The following is a 6,000-nucleotide window of genomic DNA, read 5'->3' on the forward strand; positions in this document are numbered from 1 at the left end:
TGACATTGTTTGGGTGTGTATATTGTACTTGGGTTACCTATGTGAATAATTCTGTTTAACTGCTAATTGCTATACTTGATGTAATTGCTCTTGATTGTGTTTGAACTACATTACTTGTAATTGTGACTGTTGGTTCGGATTATGGTGGTTGAAGTGTAATTTGATTGTGTTGGGCCAAAGGCCATGATGTGATATTATTTTGGGCCAGAGTCCGTGATGTGATATTATGTTTGGGTTGGAGGCCGTGATTGGATGAATCGGTGGTAAGTTTGATGAAATTACTCATTTGGTACATGTAGTGGAAGGTTACGAGATATTGTGTTTAATTGAAGTTTTTAGAAATTCAAAATATGAATTCGGATTTTGGGTAATTAACTAACGGTTTTCGAAAAAGTTTGGGTTTTTGGATGATTAACAGTCGGTTTTCAAAAAGATTCATAAGGCGATCGATGATCACAACAATCAAAAAATAGTTTTCTTTTAAATATCCTCTTATGATAATTCTTAAAAATCCTCTACTGAGAACCAACGAGGACGGTGTTCTCACCCCCTACAGATTTTCCTTTTTAGGACGGATGAAGAGTTTAAGGAGTTTCTTCCGAGCCTCTTATTGTATATACAGTTATAGTTTTTTCTCGCCTTTGTTATTTTATTTGAAAGAGGATAGGAGTTGTAATGATCTGTATGTATGTATATTTGTAAGTTATGTGTATAAGAAATTTTGTATGTATATGTATATATATATAAGGGTTGTGATTCGAATTGGGTTATATATGCATGTATGATTGAAATAAAAAGTATTTCTAGTCTTTCAACGGAAACAACGATACGGTTTTGAGTTAAAGGCTCATATCTTATTATTAAATATATGGAAGTCGTCGTAATATTCTTGCTATCAAAGTGGTGCAGGCGAAAGCGTGACATTCTGATAGTGAGGGTGTTACAATATGAACCTTGAAACTTCTTTATCGTATTTTGAACCCATTTGTTTACAATGTATTGCTTATTCTTTTATTGACTTATAGGAAGAACATTACCTAAGATTTTCTTCTCTGAATAGAATCTAACCTTTTCTTCTAACTTTGCTGAAATTTTATGCATATTCTTATTTGATTACACACCCTAGTATCTTTCAAGATTTTCGAGGAAATATTTTGTCCTTAGCCCAATTAATTTTCAGTTTTACAAATCTTCTATAATCTAGTTTAACTTCAATTTGTTTGAACATAACGCAATATTTACGTTTTTACTAATTCTCTTAAAAGATGTTTATTTTATATCCTTTCTTTTGAGAAGGTGAGATAATTCCTTCTTATATTTTTCCATCCTCTTGAATTTTATAAATGATGCCATTAGTTTTAGTCATTCCTCTCTTGTGGACTTTACACTTCTTTGATTCAACTTGAGTTCATTTCAAAGAAATGCACCGTATCATTGTACCTATTGAGGTTTTTTGGATTTAAGATTCCTTTTTGCAATTTAATTTTTTCTTCCAGCACACTTCATGGCTTTTGACCATCCTTGTTTACTTGTGACTTAGACCATTCTTCCATATTTTTAGGAACTTTGTACATCTTTGATTTAGCTTGAACTCATTTTGATATAATATACCACTTTCCTTTTTATTGATCCTTCCCAGTTCATACTAATATTGTCTTTATCGCTTGTTTTTCTTTTCAAAAGTTCTATATCATTTCGAGTAAACTCGAGGTTGTTGGAATGGCATGTGCAATTCCTAGATATAACAAGCGTTGCATTAGCTCCTTATGACACGACTGTTAAAACGAGGAAGATGATGCAACAATGGTTAAAAAGCTTGGTTATCACAGTGATGGATCCAGAAAATTTTGTCAGTGGAGGCAAATCATACATAATAAGACAATAATTTTTAAGGTTACGTGTACTTTTTGTTTTTAATATTTGCAATTTTTTCAAAAATATACCTAACATTTAGTTGCATTCAATTTTGTCTCTAACGTTTTCGATTTATGTCAAAATTATCCCTAGACATCAACTTATATAAAATGTTAGAAATAAATTGAAAATTTTTAGGGATAGTTTTGACACAAATCGAAAACGTTAAGGATAAAATTGAATGAAAAAAAAAAACATTAGGGAGAAAAATGAATGAAATTAAACACTAGAAATATTTAAAAAATGCAAATATTAGGACAAAAAATATACTTTACCATAAATTTTATAATTATATTTTATTATTGTAAAACATAATTTGAAATTTTTGGTCATTGTCCAAGATCTGCTATAAGACTTTTTACTTTGAATTTTAAAAATGTCTTTTTACTAGAAAAAAGTTGATAAATTATTTTGAGATCCAAACTCTAATGGCAATGGTTTATTTTGAAATATTTCTTTGTTACTAAAAAATAAATTTATAAATTAAAATTAGTTAATTAATAAATATAAATATTATAGAAATACAATTTATAATTTCACAAAAAAATTAAAAATATAATATGAATATAAAAAACTCAGCAAATATATAATAGAAAAAATACTAATAAAATTTTATTGTACAAAAACCAAACAAACAAACAACAATAAAGCCTTATCCCACTAGGTGGGGTTGGCTACATAAATCAAACAACGCCATTGAGTTCTATCATGTATCATGTCTATAGAGAAACCATTTACATGTAGATATCGTTTGATCACTGGTAGCATGAATTCCCACACTTCGCACTATTGAACCAACAAGTGCACTGGGTCGTCCAAGTAATACCTGAGTGAGTCAGGGTCGATCCCACGAGGATTGTGATTTGAAGCAAGCTATGGTTATCTTGTAGATCTTTGCCAGGCGGATAGAAGAGTTGTTGGATTTGTTTAAACGCATAAAAAGAAAATGAATAAAATGTTACTAGGTTGATGTGTTTGCAATGATAAGAAGATGGTTAAGGCTTAGAGATGCTTTGTTTTTCTGGATTAATTCCGGTCTTACTGTCTTCTTCAACTGTGGATGATTTCTTCTATGGCTGGCTGTATGTGATTAACGTCTTTTTTAAGAGATCGCTAATACTCCTCCAGATCTGAACCCCAGGCTTAGTGTGGATCTAGTCTGATTGAAGGTGAAGCTCCTGCAATTCATTCTCCTTGGTGATCCTACTCAAAATGCCACAGACAAGGTTGAATCTTCTGGATCAGAGAATGCTGCGCCTTTGGTTCTAGCCTCTACCACAAAGACTCTAATCTCCCCATACTTCGGCTGAACTGGTGTTTCGAGAAGTCCCCAACGAAGCTGTGGATTAGCCGTCTAAGAGATGTATAATCAAGCTGGTGGTTCATCATTGTTCAATGAAAGACTCACTCTGAAACCATGTAGAATGAGATAACCTTGTTCCGGTTCAATGCATTCATATTGATGAAGAACGAAGATACATCCTAGAATAGAGAATCAAACACGAATTGAAATAGAACAGTAGTACTTTATTAATCCATAAAACTCAACAGGGCTCCTCCCTTCAAACAAAGAGGTTTAGAAACTCATACTGATAGCAAATACAATGATAAAGAAATATGACAGGTCCTCCTTGTAAAACAATAAAAGTTCTCAAATAAATACAAAGCTAATGACTAAGGATTACATAGGAAGGGTCAAACAGTCTTTTACTGCTAAAATCCACTTCTGAGCCTACTTGGTGAGTGTTTGGGCTGAACTTGATTGAGATCCACGTGCTAGGAGGCCTCTAGGGTGTTGAACGCTGGCTACGGGATCAATTATGGGCGGTGGATGCTCGTCTCTTCTCCTTTGGGCGCTGGATGCCAGAATAGGGCAGGAAGCTGGCGTTGAACTCCAGTTTTAAGCCTTTTAATTCTGAAGCAAAGTATGGACTATTATTTATAGCAAGATAGCTCTGGATGTTAGCTTTCCAGATCCATTGAGAACGTACCATTTGGACTTCTGTAGCAATAGAAAAGCTCTTTTGAATGCAAGGAGGTCAGATTTGGACAGCATCTGCAGTGCTTTCTCTGTCTCTGAATCAGACTTTCGCTCCAGCTCCTCAATTTCAGCCAGAAAATAGCTAAAATTGCCTAAAAACACACAAAATCAAATTAGAATCCAAAAATGTTAATTTTTCACTAAAACCTATAAAACTTAATAAAACTTAAATAAAACATACTAAAAACTACATGAAAATGATGCCAAAAAGTGTATAAAATATCTGCTCATCAGAACACCAAACTTAAACTGTTGCTTGTCCCCAAGCAACTAAAAACAAAGTAGGATAAAAAGAAGAGTAAGATACAATAGATCTTAGAGTTTCTAATGAAGCTCAGGTTCAATTAGATGAGCGGGACTTAGTAGCTTTTTGCTTCTGAACAGTTTTGGCATCTCACTATCCATTGAAACTCAGAAGTGTTGGCATCCTTAGGAACTTAGAATCCAGATGATATTATTGACTCTCCTAGTTTAGTTCTTTTTTATTCTTGAACACAGCTTTTTAGAGTCTTGGCCGTGACCCTAAGCACTTTGTTTTCCAAAATTACCATCGGATACATAAATGCCACAGACACTTAACTGGGTGAACCCTTTCGGATCGTGATTCAGCTTTGCTAGAATCCCTAGATAGAGGTGTCCAGAGTTCTTAAGCACACTCTTTGGATCTTTAGATCCTTGCTCTTTCCTTTTGGTTTAAAGAGCGACTGGCTTTTTGCTCTTGCCTTTTGGTTTAAAGAGCTATCGGCTTTTGCTCTTTATTATTTTTTTTTCACATGCATTTTTTTTCTTTTATTGCAACATGCTTTTTCTTTTTCATTCTGTTGTTTTTTCTTACTTCAAGAATCAAATTTATAGATTTTTCAAAGTACCAATAATACTTCTCCTTTTTCATTATTATTTCAAGAACCAACATTCTAAAATTCCAACTTCAAATATACACTATTTATTCATACATTCAGAAAATAAAAGCAATGCCACCACATCAAAATAATTGACTATTCTTATTATAAAACTTGACATTCATGTATCTCTCAATTCTTTTCAAATAAAATTTTTCTTTTAAGCAATGGTGAGAGACATATGGAACATTTTATAACATTAAGACAGATAGAAATGATCATGCAATAAGAACAAGAGAACAGACAATAAAACATAACGGAAAACAGAAAAAATGACATAAGAAAAGGGGATTAAGAGAACGAAACCACCTTAGTAATGGCGGCTACTACTCCTTCTTGAGGATATAATGTAGTGCTTGATCACTTCAATGTCACTCCTTTGACTTTGTTGTTCTTCCCTTATAGCCCTTTGATCTTCTCTAATTTCATTGAGGATGGTGGAATGCTCTTGATGCTCTATCCTCGGCTGATTCATGTTAGAGCTTAATTCTCCCACAGAGGTATGCCATTGATCCCAATAGCTTTGAGGAGGAAAATACACTCCTTGAGGTATCTCAGGAATCTCATGTTGAGGCGGCTGCACAGGCTCATGTGCATGCTCTCTAGTTTGCTCCATCCTTTTCTTAGTGATCGGCTTGTCCTCATCAATGAAGATGTCTCTTTCTATGACAATTCTAGCTGAATTGCATAGGTGACAAATTAGGTAAGGGAATGCCAACCTTGCTTTGGTGGAGGGCTTTTCAGCTATCTTGTACAATTCTTGAGGTATCACCTCATTTACTTCCACCTCACTCCCAATCATGATGCAATGAATCATGATGGCTCTGTCAATGGTCACTTCTGACCGATTGCTAGTAGGGATGATAGAGAATTGGATGAATTCCAACCATTCTCTAGCTACAGGCTTGAGGTCAAGCCTTCTTAGTTGAGTAGGCTTGCCTTGGGAGTCCCTTTTCGACTGTGCTCCTTCCACATAGATATCTGGGAGCACTTGATCCAGTCTCTGATCAAAGTTAACTCTCCTAGTGTAAGGATGTAGGTCTCCTTGCATCAGAGGCAAGTTGAACGCCAACCTCACACTTTCTGCGCTAACATCTAAGATTCTCCCTCAAACCATGGTGCTCCAATTCTTGGAATTTAGGTTCA

Source organism: Arachis ipaensis, chromosome B4, assembly GCF_059453495.1.
Source record: "Arachis ipaensis isolate K30076 ecotype BB chromosome B4, ASM5945349v1, whole genome shotgun sequence".
Taxonomy (NCBI): Eukaryota; Viridiplantae; Streptophyta; class Magnoliopsida; order Fabales; family Fabaceae; genus Arachis; species Arachis ipaensis.